The sequence below is a fragment of the Lathamus discolor genome, chromosome 2, assembly GCF_037157495.1.
Source record: "Lathamus discolor isolate bLatDis1 chromosome 2, bLatDis1.hap1, whole genome shotgun sequence".
NCBI lineage: Eukaryota > Metazoa > Chordata > Aves > Psittaciformes > Psittacidae > Lathamus > Lathamus discolor.
The window spans coordinates 102,233,836-102,252,987 of NC_088885.1; positions in this window are offsets into that span (position 1 = coordinate 102,233,836).

A 19,152-nucleotide genomic window follows, 5' to 3' on the forward strand; every position below is an offset into this window, starting at 1 on the left:
GCAAGTGCTCTGTTTATCCCAAAATGCACATAGATCTAACCACTATTTTCTCAGTATTTTACAACATTTTATAACTTGGGAAGCACCTGCAGCAATGGCAGGATTAAATACTTCTGATCTGATTTTTCTGAGCAGCAACACCAAACAATTTTTAGCCTCAAAGGCATGTACTATATTCACATTGTGCACATTCTTCACAGAATACTTAAAAATTTACTCCTTCAAGATTAAGGAAAAAAATTTATTCATTTATTTATTTAAAAATCAGCATTCCCTTTGTTTTTTTCCCTCAAAAATCAGGGATGTACAGTGGCTGCATCCTGTATTCCTGCATGTTAATAAAGTGGATTATAAAACATGAATGAGACTACAGTTTCTGTTCACTGGCATTTAGACTAGCTCAGTTAGTCTCACAATAACTTTTAGTCTTCATAGCTTTCATGAAAGAAAATTAAAATATTGAGACCTCATTCAGAGTTAAACTTAATTTCAGAATTTTGGAGATGCATCTATTTCCAAGGATGTGTTATTTATTATGTTTGGGTTTTCAAAGAAAATTAAATCCTAAAATACCCTCAAATTTTAAGAGCTGTAAAATAATTTCTTATCCTACAGAGGAAAGTGCAGTTGAAGTGGAGATGGATTCACTGAATAGACTACAGAATTTAAAACGTAATATTCAGCATGTGTCTAATGTCTCTAAATAAAAGGCATGGCCATGCAAGCTAGAGTCTCTTGAGAATACTTATCCAAGAGAACACAATTACCATTTGCACTAACTGCAGATGCATCATGCTCTTACTGGTTGCTTTGTCTTTTATGAGAAGTTTATAATCAAGAAAGAAGTTACTTTAAATTCAGAAGAGGCTTGTACATAAAATTCACTAGAAATGAGGCTTGAAACTTTCAAGACTGATGCATCATCTATTGCACGTTCAAAACTGTCAAATTATTTTCACTTGAGGGGTAAAAAAATGTGGATTAAACTTAAATCATTTAGTTTTGATTGTGCGTTTTTTCATCCAAATAGAGAGATTAAGTCATGACTTGTTGATGAAGTTTTCAAAGCTTTAAGTAATAGGTTTTCAAGCCTACTTGAAAATCTTCAGAAGATTTTCTTTGAGTAAGGCACTATTTTTTGCTTTTCCAGCAATTTGGAACTATGGATTCTCCTCACTCAATCCTAGTAACTACACAGCCCCTGGTGGAATTTCGTATTGGTTCCTTTCCACATCAAACTTGGAAATTACAGCAATTACAGGCTTCTAGCTTCAGTGGAATGATGGAGCACTATTGGCCAGACTGGGGAGAGGAAGTTTCCATACTGAGCACTTCAGGTTTCTTCTGGTTGAAAAAAAAAAAAAAAAAAAGAAAAAAAGAAAAGGAAAAGGAAAAAAAGTTGATCCCTTCAAACCTCAGTCCTTTGCACCTCATCTTTTGGCTCCTGGGACACACTGTAGAAGATGCGAGTTCTTAATTCATCACCTTCTCTTCCTTTTTTCATGATTACCTAACCTCAGTCAGCAATTCTGTGTGGCCTAGGGGCATTCCCAAGAGCTGGTTAGTCTCCTTGTGTAATCCAGAAGGGTTTGGCCCCATAGATGATGTTTGTCTGTGTTCTCTGGCCTCAGTGCCAAGCTACTCTTGAGCACTTCTTATTTTTATAGCTGTGGACAGTATTTAGGTGCTGTAGGGATTTTACAATTCAGTTTGCTATTCAGCTGCATATTCCCACTGCCAAGCCAATCTCAGCCACCACACGTTTTAAAGAAAAAAAAAAAAACAAACCTAAAGATGATGTGAAAGCTGTTCCCTTTTTCACTGGAAGAGATTCTCACAGCACTTGCTTTCCAACATCCAAAAGGGAGCATGTCAGTCTGCATTTGATTTACAGCAAATGTACATGCTTAGATTTTAATGTACTCATGCTTCGTAAATGTCTGGACTGATGTTGAATGATCAGTCCAGATGTTATGTCCTCATTCCAGCTTCCTGATCACTTGCCAATGGGATTATGAAGTTTTAAGCTTTTAGATCCTGATCCTTGGTATTAGCATGTGTGGGCAAGTCTTTGCTGAACAGAAATGTAATTTTAATAGAAATCAAAACCATGTGTGATTTCTGTGTATGATTCTAAAATTTAATTCAAAATGGAAATGTTGGGAGACAGTTGGAATTAAATGTGTTTGTAATAAATATGTGATAGAGCTCTTTGGAACAAAAAATCAACTTGTTTCCACAAAATTTTTGCATTTCCTTTCCACTTCAGCTGAAAATACAGGTAATCTAGTTTATAAAGAAATCTCAGTAGGCTCATAAGTAGATTTTAAATTCATATTAACTATTAATGCTTATTATTTTTATATATGTCTAAAATGTTTGTATTTTTTCAGAGAATTCTACTAAAGTTTTATTAATTTCAGTGCTATTGTTTTTCTGCTTTTATTGTCTCTGTTTTCCTTTGTTGCAGATTACTGATATGCCCTTATCTACCTTTTAGATGCAATAATGTAAAATCTTTTGGCCAGCGATTCTATTAAATACACAAATCTTGAATTCATTTGGCATTTCTAATTCTTCTTAATATGAACAATTATGCCACCTATATGTTCAGCCATTGTTATCAAACTAGTCTGAAACAGAATGTTTATTTTATAAAATTAAACCAATACCCAAACACATTTCAATAGTCCTTGCTGTTCTATTGAAAAGTACATGCATTATTTCAGGTTTTTATTGCTTGTTATTTTTTCTAAGCAGCATCTGTTGTTTCTTCTCCTTTCCCCACCTTAAGACAAATATTCATTCATGTGATTTTACTTAAATCCCAGAGGGTAACAGTAATTCCTGCTACCAAATGCAACTGATGATTTTCAAAGCACGAGCGATGCATACAAGCCTGTTGGTATTTCTAACCTGTCAGAAAGATGCCCTGCAACTTAAGAGAATGTGCTTTTCACTGTAAAAAGCTGAAAGCTTTGCTAACCTTGCTTCCTTCACTTGCAAATCCAGTAAGAAATTATCAAAATAAATAGTTGTGACAGTTATCAGAAGCAAAATATAGTTTCTTAATGCTAAATTATTCATATTAACAACGCTGTGATGTTCTAAGTACTTTACCCAAATGTATCACACATGCAGTACTTTAAACCTGCAAGCAAGATCTATTTGTATTAGAATACTTGTTTAATAAGCATTTTGTAGCAAACAAAAGATTTCCAAATGTGGAGTCTGATGTAGCTGGTTAGAAATACTCTTCTATTATCTCATGTATGGTATTTTGTTTACTTGGCTGTTGTGTGGCTTACAGGATATGCTGGAAAAAAAAAAAAAAAGCAAACTACTTTCAGGACTAAGATAAGCAATATCCTTAAAACTTCATAACTTTCACAGTAAAGTTATGCTAGGAGAGAACCAGCCTAAGCCATGAATGGCCGAGATCACAAGCCATGAAGACATAGCATTCAACCTGACTTCCAAGACAGGACAGGCTGCTTTCACCTGCATCTCTTGAAAAGACACACTGCTCAAAGGCTACCAATTCACTCTGTTTAGAGCAGGAAAGCTCTGACTGAATGCAGGTCCTGACTTCAATGATGAGAAGGAAAAACTGCAACCAAGTTCCAAATTGTTGCATCTGTCTGAAAATCAGGGAAAAACTGGTTTAGGGGTGCCTTAGATATTCTTGTTCCATTGCTGATAAGGCTAGGTAGAAGCTGATTGTTATTCTCATTGCTTTGTCAACCATTTTAGTGCAATACTGGTACAGTTGGACAGAATTTTTGGAGAAGATGGAAAAGGGTCAAGAAATTCTGCTGAACTTCTTTTCACAATTAGTGCTGGCCAAGTCGCATCTGCTTGCAAAAGAATTGCTCCATAAAGATTCTGACTGTTGGTATCAAAGCTGATACTCTGTCTTGAGATGCCTGAAATTAGCAACCCTGAATCATGCATGTTACATGACTGCTTTCTGTTAAATAATGTCTAGCTTACAGTTACAGTTTAAAAATATAATCATTGTCCTTGACCTAAGTTTGCCAAGAAGAGCAGAAAAAATTACCAAAAAGCACCCTAAAAACCCCAGAAAAACCCAAACCCCCAAAAAACCAACCCTGAAAGTGAAAAGTCTCTTAGGAAATGGGGGAAAAATGTTTTTTTATCTGTATGTGAAATAAATTTCTCATTAGCCAGGCAGGATTCATTAAGTTGAAACAGGTTCTTATGGTCAGTGGAGTAGATCTGAGCCCACAAGCAATACCTATCCATATGTGCTTTCTCTGAGAGCTTTTGCATCTTACTGACAGCTAAAACTTATGTTTTACTTCTTTTTCTATAGGAAAAGTGCTTCTAAAAACAACTTGAAGTATAGGGTAGCATGACAGAAAAACACTGCTAGTAGATTGAAAGTCTGAAGCATTTAAAGCCATCAGAAAACAGGCTGTCAATTCCCAGTGCTTCATGTAGCTAATACATTTTGTTTACTAGAATAACTAACTTGCAGTTTTTTACTGGTGTTGCCTATCTTTCTTTAGAAAGCTTCCTATTTAAGAATATTTTCAGAAGACTGATCTGGGGTTGAAATACGTATGATCAATTGCCTTTTAATCCAAATATTTTCAATTCTCACTCCTTCAATAACCCTAGGTGCAGTGCCTCATGGGACAGAGCAAAAGCGGAGAGAGTGTTTGACCTTGCTACCTGTGACCTTACACATACCGGGAGTTAAAAGATCACCTGTGTCCTTGGTTTAGATCTTAAAAAAACTGTTTTGAGAGAATATAGCTATCAACATCTAGGTGGGCTGAGAAAGATGCATTCTCAACTGAGGCAACGGCAACCAGCATACTAGCATCAGAATAGCAGTATTCATCACATAAATCCAAATTTCAAGTGTTGTAGAAAAGCTCAAAGTGCTTCTGCTTCAGAAGTGGATTTCACCAAATCAACAAGGGGAAAGTTGTCTTTCCTCTTGGTTTTCATTCCAGGACTCCCTGTAATTGAGGATTTGCAGAGGGCCATTTTCCCATCACTATGGCAGCTGGAGTGTGACTCAGTCTTCAGCCAGAGTTCTTCATGCCCAGCAGGAGATTTTTCCAGAAAGGTGTCTTCCAGAGTTGAATAACAGCACCTGAATAAAAACTTTTAAGTTGCTTCTAATTAAAGCTACTTTATCCGAATTTCAGAGCCTTCCTGAACCTGGAATTTGGTGAATCCTGAGACTATGTGTCTTCGTGAATTGGTACTTTTAAAGTTTTTTATAAATGGCAAATAACCCTGAAGCGTCAAGGGCTCTCACAAGCTTCTGCTGCAGGTAGAAGCAGTGTCATTGGAATTCACAGTTTTTCTGAAACTTTTGGTGTGATTTTTAATCTGTTTGTGTAAATTAAAACTTAAGCTGCTCATTAATCCACAGTTCAGGAAACTGTTCTTAGACTGTTCCTTTGGTGTAGTTGCTTCATGCCTGAAAGATGTACAGCTTCCAGCATTAAAAATAAGTTTAAAAAGAAGTATTAAATTCACCTGCATGCTGGTTTCTGACCTAATAAAGATGCTACACTTGAATGAAAAATCTTGCATTGCCTGAAATTACTCTGCAATAATTTTGAGTTTTGCAATGCATCCCTTCATAAATGTGTGTTAATACACAAGGAGTGGAGCCATTCGACAGGAGGTTTCTAGAAGCCCTCCCTGTGCAGCACGCACACAGCAGTCAAACTAACAAGAAGTACTTGAAAGTGAGTGGTGATGCTTAGTGTTAACTAATGAGGGTTTCTGAAAGTCTTTCCTTACTATTTTCTGTATTTAACATATATAGGAGAAAAACTATCTCTGCTCACATTGGGTGTTGATAGTAATATACCATTGCATTATTTATATTTATTGCACTTACCATGTACCAACATGGCAACCTCCCCTCCAATTTGAATAGAGCAACTATTTTTTTTTTTTTTTTTACAGTTTTAAATGGTAATATGACTGAAGCTGGAGTCGCAAAAATGAATACTGTTTGTAAAGCTGACTTTCTTAGTGACAGGAAGTTTGCGTCCTGTAAGAATAAAATATTGTAGCAAGGCAATGGATTGTAAAGATTTATATTCATCTATTCATATTATTCAGAGTTTCTATATGGTTAAACATATAGTTTAATGTTGTGGGTTTTTTCCAGTATGCTTTTAAAAACATGATAGAAAAATTATCATGTGGGAAAAAAAAAATGTTATAGATATAACAACAGTTGATTTTAAGAAGCCAAAGACCATAAAAATCAATAGAAAAATCTAACTTTAGGTGATGTTGGATTAGTTTCCAGAAGGGGAAACATTATTGTACAGACAAATTCACTAGAGAATATAGTAGGAATTGAGGTCAAAATGTAATCACCCAGAATGTAGCTCTTCAGGGTGGATTATTTTACTCTCCCTCTGAACTGGAACATCTCTTAATGTTAATAAATCTCCTTTATGCTGGGAGTGCTTTTGCAGTATTGTATCAGAATAAAGATCCTTAACAGCCTACACACTTTTTCACATGACTTTAAAATATTCCGTGCTTTCTCCCCAGCATGCTGTCATAATTTTATTTTCAGTTAGAGATAAGATGGCCAACTGGAAACAGTGGTAGGTGGCAAATGCTAAAACCAAAGGTTCTTAAAAAAGTGAAAGACAAAAAAAAAAAAATAGCTTAATACGTAAAATAGCCTGATCTTGTAGTAACAAGTGTAAAAGACCGCAGCTATAAACACTTGTGAAAACAGCAGCTGTCTGTGCCATCACAGTTTGAACTTCATTTGTTTGATCTTTATTTTCCTCTTTTTTTTTTTTTTTTTTCCTTTGTGCTTAGCAATGACCTATTTCACATGTTGGAACTTGATGAACTTAAGGTCCTTTCCAACCCTAACTATCCTATGATTCTATCACTCTGTCTTCAGTTGCTGCGGTTCAAGAAACTTTTGTTGAACCTTTCTGTATGAATTGCAGTTAAAGCACTTAACAATAAGTCAACAGATTTTGTGCGACAGCTTTAATGTTAGATATTTTTATGCCAACATAGTTATAGTACTTTAATGTGCTTTTTTCTTTTAATACCAGTGCAACAATATTAGTGATCTTTTGCAAATACTGTATATAAAGTTGACTTCCATGTGTACATTCACCTTCTTATGTGTGAATGAATCAGTAGGTGATGAGTAAACAGAATTTTGTGTTGGTGCAAATGCACCTATCCAAGGATGATGACATTACTCAAACCATTGGCAGTGCAAAGGTACAAGCTGCTTGAACAGCAAAGTCCTTGGTCTTTTGCATTGAAAATAGAGTATACCACAAACTACTTTGCCTGTTCTATATTTCTTCCCCTTAAAATGTTCCCATTCTGCCATTTTCCTATTCTGTGATTGTAATGGTTTTTGGTTTCAGTTAGAACTTTTCTATCATTTCTTCTGATTTCACAGGCACTAGCAGAGCCTGTTTTACAGTTACGGATAGTCTGATGCTGATCAGGAGAAAGTGAAATGGTGCTGAAGCCCACTGTCAGCTTCTGTCATGGGCAAGAAGTCCCCCCATAAAAGACATGATATCTGTGTTTTGATGAAGTCATTGGAAATGCTTGACTTGGCTGCTAACAATGTTAAACATAAGTTTTGTTTCATTTCATTTAATTTCCTGGGGTTTTCATTGTGTATATGAGTACAGCAAACATGACAGCCTTTTTCAAATGCAGCAGAAGGTCATGTAAGTGTCAGAAATTTCTGTTAGCAGAAGTAATTAACACTGTCAAAATCTTTTAGCAAAGAAAACTGAGAACTATTTAAGATGCTTTTGATGTTACTCATCCCACACGAAGAATGGCTAATGTCAGAATGACAGGAAATCTGTACCTTTGTTCTCAGAAGAATTTATTCACCATTTGATAAATTAAGTCAGCTGGTGCATTCTGTGTATATATATATACATATATATGAATATATATAGTTCATTAAGCAATAGATTTTTAAATCATTCTTAAATGAAAGGAGGATGCATATGTGCCCTTCTCAGGCTTGCTTTGTAGAAAATACAATTGATTCAGCTGTGAAAAAACAAAGCCCATTGAGACTGGAACATAATATCCAGGAAATATCTTTTACCATCATCTACAAAAGAAGCAACAGAAAACAGCACACAACTCTCTCAATCCCAGGAATCCAGGGACATAACACAGCTATAAAAATAGAGAGTATCTTTCATTTTATGCTTTTCAAAGGCATCAAACAAAAAGTACTAATGCTATATAGTCATGTTTCCCATTGCAAAATACTTGTAATTGCAATGGATACAAATGCTACTGCAAGGAATCTGGTAGATGCAATTTTGACCTTGGAGCGCTTGGTCTGGGCTATTAGCTTAAATAACCCAAACCCTGAAGTTGTATGTTTGACAGTCCAGTCTGTGCATGATGATCACTCTCCCATTAGATCATTAAGAATGAACTGCCTGCAAAACCAAGGTCTCTGATTATTTCTGATCAGCCTAAATAGGTCAAACAGCTCTTTGAAATTATCCTAGCAAGGTTTACCTGGGATTATCTATTTAAATTCCTGTCTATCTAATACACTAAATTATTCTGGTAAACCTTTGAACACTTGCACATCCTAAACTCGGATTGCTGCAATTAAAAAAAAAAAATCTCTTTCATATTAACAAAAAGAAACAAAGAAGTCCATTAAAAATAGAAAGACATAATTGTAAGAAAAGAAATATCTGCAATTCTTAACTTTGTATATTTCAAAATGAGTTATACTTCAAACTGGCAGGGGCTTTACACATGATTTCAACTAAAAGAAATTGAACCCAACCATAAAAATAGAAGCATAATACTTTTAATTGATAACAGCATCAATCTGTTAGGATAGTTGTATTAGGATAGTTGATAAGCCTTTTTTGAGCAGATATGCTACTTTTAATTTCATGATTCCTATAAATCACAGACATAATTTAAAAAAAAAAAAAAATCTGTCAGAGATCAATGACTCTTTTTATGAGCACGTTAATGAAACAGAAGATCTATGCCAGCACAATAACTCAATTTAAAAAAATAGATCCTTATAAAATAACTTGTGATGATTCTGCAATGAAAGTTCAGGAGCCCTATAGATGTAATTAAACTTTCAGGTTCTTAGAAATCTGTGAACACTTTTACAGGCTAAATTTTGGTAAAATAACAAAAAATCTCTGATATTCCTTCTTGAACTGAAGAGTAATTGAGAATATGACTCACCACTGTTTTATGTCAGCATTAATATCATTGATTTCTTTGGAACTACATTATCATAAAACAGATGTAGAATGTTGCAGTGTATCTGGCAGGAGTTTATGGTACAATTATGCTATTTCTACTAAAACAAATGGTTGTAGCAGATATTCCTTGGTTCCACTACTTGACAGTTGACTATGATACCTTTCTTGAAAAAGCTCTACTGTTTTGTTGGGCTTTGCCTAAGCAAACGAACTGCAAAACAACAACAACAAGAAGCATCTGTTCTAGATTTTACTAGGAAAGGGATTTTACTTGAGGAATTGCTATGTATCAGTATATGGGGGTGTAAATGTAAAAAAATGCCCAAACTAACTCCAAACCCAACAGATTATCTGAGTTCCTTAAAATAGAGTAGAATTCTAAATTTTTCTTTAGACTTTGTTGATTCTTTCATTTCATGCATAAGGATTTTGTACGAGGTAGTTGTTCTTACATAGTTTCTCTGTCCTCCCTAATCCCCTCTTGAAAGCCCTGTACCCCCTAGAGTGAAGAGAGTTTAGTTCATTCATTCAAAAGTATGCTAGAAAATATTGGGGGGGTTATTTGTTTCTATTTTTAATATATTTAAGTACTTGTAGGGGAAGATGATGTTTGTTTCTTCTGAAGTATGCTCCTTTTGGGGGGCAGTTTGAGTTGGGTTGGTACCTCTTGCAACATATTAAACCAGTCAAAGGACAAAAAGAGGAAAAGAAAAGTTGATGCATTTGTGCCACATGAATCTGGAAATCTGAATGCAACCCTTTCTATGTAAAGGCCCACTAAGCCAGCCCGTAGGAATTAACTGCTGCTTTCCCTGAAGCTACTGTACCAACGTACAACCTTGGTGTATTTGGCTGAGTTTCTTCAGAGCACAACAACCCAGAACAAGAAAATTCTTTAAAAAGTCAGATCTCCAGACTAAATAAAAGAGTTTGAAAATGCATTTTCCCCAGAAGCCTGTATCCACATGGGAACAGGTGTGTCCCCCACTTCTGCTGTGAAGCCTCTGTGCTGTGCCTGGTTTAGTAGCCCACTCCAAGCCTATAAGGCAGCCTGATATTGAGCCCATGGGTCTTGTCTGCTTTGGGATCCCATCTCACCTGATCCTGACTCCTCCAGTCAGTACCCACATGGCAAGCACATGGCATCCTCCCCTATATTCGTCTTGATGCCTGTCAGGATCTGTACCCAGCTCATCTCAGCACCAGGGCAGGGGAGAGGCTGGCTTCCACTGGGGCAGCCAGCCCAGCAACACCAGCAGTTTCCAGCAGTTTCCATCTCTGTTGCACAATGGCACCCACCTCCTTTTTTAAAACAGAAAAAACAATATTCAGAGCTCATAAAACTAGAAATAGCTATGAAAGCAAACAGTTATGTGGTTTTCTGCTTTATTAATCATCACTATTAACTCCAGAATATTTGGGTTTGATGTTTGAGGTGGTGTCCTTTGGTTTTGGCTTTCTCTCTTTTCTTTCGTGTTTAGGGAGAGATTTTAGATAGCCTTGGCTCATTGAACTGATCTTATAGGAAAGAGAAGTGCATTATCAGAAAATAATTAACTGTCACTTTGCTGTTTACCAAGCTTTTTCCAAATAAAGGGGTACAAAAAGGGCTGAAGAAAAAGATCCACAAGATAACTTTCTTTGCTAGAAAGGTAAGTTGTGTCAGGTCCTGGATGCGTCAACAAAAAAGGTTAAAGGGTGCCACATGTGAAAAATGCATTGTTTTCTCTCCTTATCTTTCTCCCCAGATTTTGAAGGCCATTTTGAAAGTCATAAGCTTCTTTGCCATATGAAAGTTACAGATTTTTCTTGGAGACATATCTGAGCCGACAACATCCTATAATTAAGGATAGCCTCAAGCTTAAATGAACCAGCTCTGCAGGAAGCTTTCACATCCAGGCTGTATTTGAAGGTATTGTTTAAGAAACAGTTCTATATGCCTCTGCCAGCAAAAGAAAAAATTCAGCAACATTAATTTCCTTAAACTGACTTTTAGTGGGGTTTTTTTGGTTTTTTTGAACAACATGATGGGCATAGAAAGTAGGGTTGAACCAGGAAAAGGATAATTCAGGAAAATAATAGGTGTATGAGAATGGCTGTGCTCTGAAACAGAAAGGTCCATTTCCTGTCCCAGTAATGGATTTGTGTGAGAACCTTGAAGCATTTTGTCTTTCATTTTTCTTCTATCAAAATGAAACTTTGAGGTTTCTGCAAATAATATCACTTTTTGGAAACTAATAAAATCAGAGACAGGAAGCCAGGAACTAAACTAAAAGAAATAAACACATTATTAGTACATTAAATTCTCAGATACACAAATGTAATTTACTACTTTCATTTGCAAATTAATTTATTTCATGTTTTCTAATGCTGTCTTCAATGTTATTACTGGATGAAAATGCATAGATTAATTATCAACAAAATGTGAATAGAAATCCAGTACTACCTTCTTACTATAAAGGTAAAACAATTTATAAAATATTTTTAAGGACATTTTTGATACCTTTTTGGCCTAATAAGTGTCAGATATTTACAGCCAAGATCACTGACCAAAAAGGGTTTAAATAGAAGAAAAACCTATTTTGTTCCATTTTCTATAAAATATATATTTCTTTTTTTTTGTTGTTGTTCACTTTTTTGTTCTATTTTCCACTTTTGTTTATTCAAATAGACAGAGGAGTACTTTGAATGGCTACTTTAACGATTTCCCCCTCACAGGCAGACATGCAAACTTCACTGAAGTTCAGCAAGTCTTCACAGGTGGACTCTCCTGCTATGAACACGTCAAAAGAACATTACTTACACAGCGAACTTAAAAAACCCCACAAACCTTGTTATCTCCTGCCAAATGCGTTTCACTTGACCTGTGGCAGCAGTATTGCTTGTGGCATTCAAAACTTCTTCAGCAGTGGTGTTTCTTCCACTGCCTAAATCAAAACTTTATACCACTATTACATCTCACCACTGGCTTACTCTGTCACTAAACATAGCTTTCTATGTTCCAATTACATCCATTACTCATGAATAATCTCCCTGAAAAAAAATTGTGAAAATACTCTTCCTGAATCTCAGCATTTAGTCTTATCTTGCCTTCATATTACAGCTGTGTTTTTTATCACTAACAGTCTTTAACTTCCTGACCCACTTAGGTGTTATGCTAGGATGAATATCCAGTTAGTGCTCCAGTGCCAAAAATGTAAATAATTTTCCAGTTCCAGAAATGTAGAAACCTAGTCCTTTATCTAAAGATTTCTGAATGCATATCCTCTTGCAATGATTGATTTTTTTGGGTTGAAGCATTTCATTATAGAGCTATAATTTATATAACATAGACTCTTTGAGGCCAGTGTGTTTAACAATAAAAAATTATTGTAGAACTTGAGTATACAGATTAGATTTTCTTTTCTTTTCTAGATTTGAGAAAGCCTCTTAGATTTACTTTTTTCCTCTCTGAATCATCTTTACCAATATATGCCCAAAATGCAATTGTATTGAATTCACAACTTCTTTCTCTTTGAAGGAGAGAAAGAACTTGTTAGAGAGAAAAGATGGTGTTAACATCTTGGAGGTTAATGAATGCATACTGAAGAATGCTATCCATTATGTTACTGAATCAAGCATGAATCTAATTTTGGGAACTTTACTGCTTCTGTTAGATTAGGTGCAGAATGCAAAAAAACCCGGTATTACTTGTTACTGAACTGTTTTGGGCTGGTTAACCTGGCTTCTACATGGTTAGAGTTAATGTACAGGGATGCTCATGCCAAGAGCGAAAGAGCTAAAATGTCCTTCTACCCAGCCCATTTATCTTCACTGAAAATAAAGATTTTTTTCCCCTAATCATTTTCCAGTTAGTCATGTTTGTATGGAAAAAAGTGGTACCTGGAGTGGTCTCCTTTTTAGCTGTTCCTGCTTCACTGCACTGCCACAGTCAAGGCCTTTTTTGTTCTTATGGTAACAGCAATCTGGACGTATATTTTCTACTCTTTCTGCAGTATTGCTACGTGCCTATCTGTTAAATCTTAAATGCTAATGAATCATTAAAAAAGGTGTTAACATATCGTGCTGGCCTTGTATGTATGTCTTTTTCTTCATACTTTTATAGCAATTTCCATTAAAAAACTCATTAAGAGATTATTGTGACATGCTTTGAAACAGTGGCACTCATTACATATTCTCTATCTATTGGAGTTTGGGAAATTAATGCACCAGGAAATGAAATGACTGACCCAGGGTCACCAAAGATGTATGTTCAAGTCATGATTAAAATCCAAGCTGTAGACCTCCATTGTGTTTGCTGCACAATCTTTCTCTTTCTAGCTTTTTGTTTATTTGTTTATTTTAACTACATCCTACAGTTGTACATTCAGCTGGAAAAATCCCACCACGCTGTTTTTTATGTCAAACTGTAACTGGCATTTAGCCGACAATTAATTAAATGTGGTTTGTTTTTGAGCCTTTTCTTCATTTGCCTTGGAATTCAAAAGACAGAGAGAAAGTGGAGTTACTGGGAAAGGAGTCAGGCTGAGAAAGGTAGAGAAAGGCTGGGAAAGGTAGGCAGAGATCCAGACATGCAGAGCCCAAGGAGCTGCTCAGGTGATGGAGTGACCATGAGATGTGCAGCTGCTGCTGCTGTTGTGAATTTCTTATCCACAGATGATCAGAGATATCCAGATTTTCCAGCCTTTCAGTACCAGGGAAGAGGGAGAAACAGAGGTTAGAGGTAAGGGAGGTTCGAGGAGCATCTGGAGAGGGAGCTGCATGATAGACCTTTCCTTACACTACCTGCTCTTATAGGTCCACAGCCCAGGATGGTAGAGTGGAGATGGTGTGTATTTTTCTTTTTATGGGTTGCGTCTTCTGTGAAAATACGATGCTTTAAGTGTGCACCTGTTTCCAGATGATACCAGGAAAGTCAACGTCTGCAGTGCCTACAGCTTTCTAATTTGTGACTTGCAGGTGTGTTGCCCGGGTGTCTAGAGGAAACCTGCATTGCAGTCTTTAGAGGGAGATGCAGGAACGCTCCAGTTACAGGCTGCTTTTTTCAGCAGGTATGACAAGGAGCCCTGTTCTTGCGGTTAGGTGACCAAGAATCCCTGACATTTGTAGTAACTGTGCCTGCTGTACAGCAAATGAACCTCTTTATGAATTAACGTATTACTATTGATACTTAGTCATCATGTAGGGCTGGGCATTAATTTCTTAACTTCTGTTTTTCTTCTAATGCCAGATGGAGACAAACAAGCATGAAATTCAGAGTAACAAAATTGTAATTTATATATATTAATGGGTGAAAAATAATTTTAAGGAAATTTGTCTTCATTTCTGAGGCTTCCTGGGTACTTCATCTTAGCTTTAATTAAAGAAAATAGATGTATAAAAGGTTTCATTTTTAATATTAACAGTAAAAATACCTCATATGTGTTTATCTTTTTCATTCTACCTTAGATTTTGTGGGACACCACTCATCTGTAAACTACTATATACGTATGCAGTATGACATAAAGAATAATATTTCAAGCTAGAGAGATTGTCTTTTTGATTCTTTTGCAAATGCAGTTTGAGAATAGCCAGCCACGGAGGTTGAAGATTTAAACCATTAATCTGGAACCAATTTAAATAATTTCTGAAACCATACAGATCCTCTGTAGTGGGTTTAATGTCTGTGATGCCACACAGCATCCAGGAACTGGACCCCTTTGACTCACAAGATCCTTTATTTTCCAATACAAAATCTGCAGTTTGTAAAGCTTCCCATTTCCAGCTTTTCTTATCAGTAATACTTCTGTTTCCTTAGACAAGCTAAATGTAGGCTAATCTTTTGATCTGCCTGAAAAGATAACTTTGTAATGCAAATAAAACAAGACTCATTCTCCAACTCAATTCTCTTCTATTTCAGGTTTTACACTCAGCATCATAGAATCATAGAATAGTTAGGGTTGGAAATGATCTCAAGATCATCTAGTTCCAACCCCCCTGCCATGGGCAGGGACACCTCACACTAAACCATCCCCCACAAGGCTTCATCCAACCTGGCCTTGAACACCGCCAGGGATGGAGCACTCACAACCTCCCTGGGCAACCCATTCCAGTGCCTCACCACCCTAACAGGAAAGAATTTCCTCCTTATATCCAATCTAAACTTACCCTGTTTAAGTTTTAACCTGTTACCCCTTGTCCTGTTACTACAGTCCCTGACGAAGAGTCCCTCCCCAGCATCCCTATAAGCCCCCTTCAGATACTGGAAGGCTGCTATTAGGTCCCCACGCTGAGACAAGGGGGGCACAAAATTACATGGAATGGAATATATAAACCTTTAGAATTAGTTTTGAGTAATGTTAAGTTTGATGGCTTTGTAACAGTAGCAATGGAAAATTACTGAGGTGCAGGATACATGGAGAAAAAAATAGAGTACAGCTAGAGAACATACTGAGAATTCTCACATGAGATAAATTGTTATAGTTGACATAGTTTTAAGAAAAACAGTCTAGAAAAACAGGACATAGGGATAAGGAGTATCTGGGACGGCAGGTGTCCAGGATGGGCTACAGCTAAACTAACTGATAAGTAAGAGGATAGGAGTCCCTGGTGCTAACGAACCAATTAAACTGGTATAAACATCTACTGTGCATGCTTCAAAGGCTGCCAGAAGTGATGAAGATTGCTGGAAGAAGTAAACGACCCTCAGACCACCACCACAATTCTGTACGCATGCGGGGAGCTTTCTGGAAAATGATGTAATCAATACGTAGCCTCATGAATATGTATGTATGCCCAGTGACTGTAAAAGGACAGCGTGTGTGGCAGCTGAGGAGACACACATTAGGTGGAGCTATCCCCCATGTCTCTCGGCGCCGCAATAAAGAATACCTGCTTGTCAGCTTGAAAACTTTGTTGGCAAGTTTGTTCCTGGAGTTTTCTCTGAATCAGCGCAGCCTTCTCTTCTCCAGGCTGAACAGCCCCAACTTCCTCAGCCTATCTTCATACACGAGGTGCTCCAGTCCCCTGATCATCCTCGTGGCCCTACTCTGGACTTGTTCAGCAGTTCCATGTCCTTTTTATGTTGAGGACACCAGAACTGCACACAATACTCCAAGTGAGATATCACAAGAGCAGAGTAGAGGGGCAGGATCACCTCCTTCGACCTGCTGGTCACACTCCTTTTGATGCAGCCCAGGATACGGTTGGCTTTCTGGGCTGTGAGCGCACACTGCCGGCTCACGTTCATTTTCTCATCGACCAGCACCCCCAAGTCCTTCTCTGCAGGGCCACTCTGAATCTCTTCTTTGCCCAGTCTGTAGCTGTGCCTGGGATTGCTCCGACCCAGGTGTAGGACCTTGCACTTGTCGTGGTTGAACTTCATAAGTTGGCATCAGCCCACCTCACAAGCGTGTCAAGGTCCCTCTGGATGGCATCCCTTCCCTCCAACATATCAACCGGACCACACAGCTTGGTGTCATCGGCAAACTTGCTGAGGGTGCACTCAATTCCACTGTCCATGTCAGTGACGAAGATGTTAAACAAGACCGGTCCCAACACTGATCCCTGAGGGACACCACTCATTACCGGTCTCCAGCTGGACATCGAGCCATTGACCACAACTCTTTGTGTGCGGCCATCCAGCCAGTTCTTTATCCACCGAGTGGTCCATCCATCAAATTGATATCTCTCCAATTTAGAGAGAAGGATGTTGTGTGGGACAGTGTCAAACACTTTGCACAAGTCCAGATAGCTACTGACTGTCTAGGTATATGTACTTTGTAAATCCAGATTTTAGTTTTGCTGGGACAATATCAATTGGTCAATTGAAATCTAAGTAAGTCCCAATTTTAGAAAATGCGAAATTGCTTGAAAATAGCTCGTTGGGTTGTAGGACTTCTTTATTAGTCCTCAAAACTCGTGCTGCTGTCAAGTTCTAGTACTTGCAGAAATTGTTGTAATATTGAAATAAAAACAATACACAGATGAAGAGACAAGGTCATTAGAAATTTTCATGAGGAGTCATTTTTATTAAATATTATTTGGAAGGCTAAGCTCAGCTTTTTAGGTAAAGATTTTGCATATAGTATTTTCTTTTTTTTTTTTTTTTTTGAAGAAGTTCTGATCTATGATTAACGTATCTGGTGAATTCAAAGAATAAAACTTCCTCATAGAACAAAAAAAGAATCCCATTGAAGAGGAATACATTACCTACAATGAATGCAGTTACCTACAGCTGAGATCATGATTTCTCATACAAGAAAAATTATGAAGTCACTTGTAAAAATGGAAAATCATGAGGGATAAAAAAGTCCCCAAACTTTATTGCCTTTTCACATTGAACCTCAGATCTCCTCCCTTCAAAGGAGAGGCCATCCAAAAGAATAAAACTAATAAAATACTTGAATTGTTAGTGAAAATTTTTCTAGATAACAGGAATACAAGGATCATGTCAGCTTAAAAGACTGTGGAAATTAACCTTTACATTTTTTTCCTAAATTTTCACAAAAGACACATTATTATTAATGTATTTGTATATTTCTGAGAGTACATCAGGCTCTCATTCAGGTAGTACATCCTCTTGAGTTAAAAACTGATATAGAGTCCATTTTTTTTATTACTTCACTGTTTGGTGGACTCTGTGTTTATTGATAAGGTAGAGTAGAAATATGCACAACCACAACAATGGAGAATTACATATCTAACTAGGAAGCATCAACATGAAATGATTGCAGACAGTAAAAGTATTATATTATCCTAAAACATGCATAGATTAATACTGATAAATATACTCAGATTTTGTTTTCCAGACAGGTTCTTGCACTGTCGAAGATGTTTTAAACAGATCTAATGCTAAGTCCTGCTCAAGTTTGTGTAGGCTATTACTCACCTCAAATATTCATTTCTGTTGTTATCTTTAGTTCAAATTACATTTGTCTTTTTATTTGAAAATTTAACCAGTTGATTGAAGCTTAGTTTTGCCTTCAAATCAATCATATTCCAATTTTAAGCAGCTCCATAAAACTTAGGTTAGGTTTCTTTCCTAAGAAAAATACACAAAAAAGTGTAAGTGTGGCTTATTTTGACAAATTTCAACATGAGTCATGAATACTCAGGATTCTTACACCTTTGAACAAGAATTTTCGAGCTGCATAATTTTGATCCCAAAATACTATCTCATGACAAGTTATCAAAAATAAATTCTCAGTCCTGAAGACACTACTTTTCATAACTAGTCACAGAATTATGACCTCTTATATATAGGAACTGTCTTATCTTCTCTTTAGATTTTATACTCCAGGAGTAATAGATAAATGTTTAACTGCAGTGCCAGAAAAACAGAGAAATTCTGTCAATTTAGGATACATGGCATGAAAGAATTCTGTTTGCTTCTGTTGATGAAACCTAAAGATCTGGGTTTCATCAGTTGTCATAGTACTCATGCATAATGCTAAAGAATCTTTAGTAATGAAAACTTTGAGCAGATTTTGATAGGAATCTAGACTCTTTCTGACGCAACTGCACTGAGACCTCAAATCTGGTGTTTCTTAGAATGTGAAAATAAAAGGCATATGATGTTTTGTTTATTTCAAAAGAAAACCATCCTTTTTACATGAAGGGCACATGGTGCACAGAGATTGCATAAAACTGTGTTGCACTGTAATCACTGATTCCAGTGTTTTTTGAGATGGACCATGCAGCTCTCATTACTGCTGGTCTCCAGCTTTGTGGAAGTAAGGCTGCTTTCTTATATCTAGTTAACATCTTTTCTTTTTTTTTTCATGGCATCATGACAAGATATAATTGCAACTCACAAGGGTGTCACTGTGTGGTTCAAGCAAATTTTAACTATTCAATGATATTTGCAAGTTAGAAGTAATAATTATTTCTAGGGTTT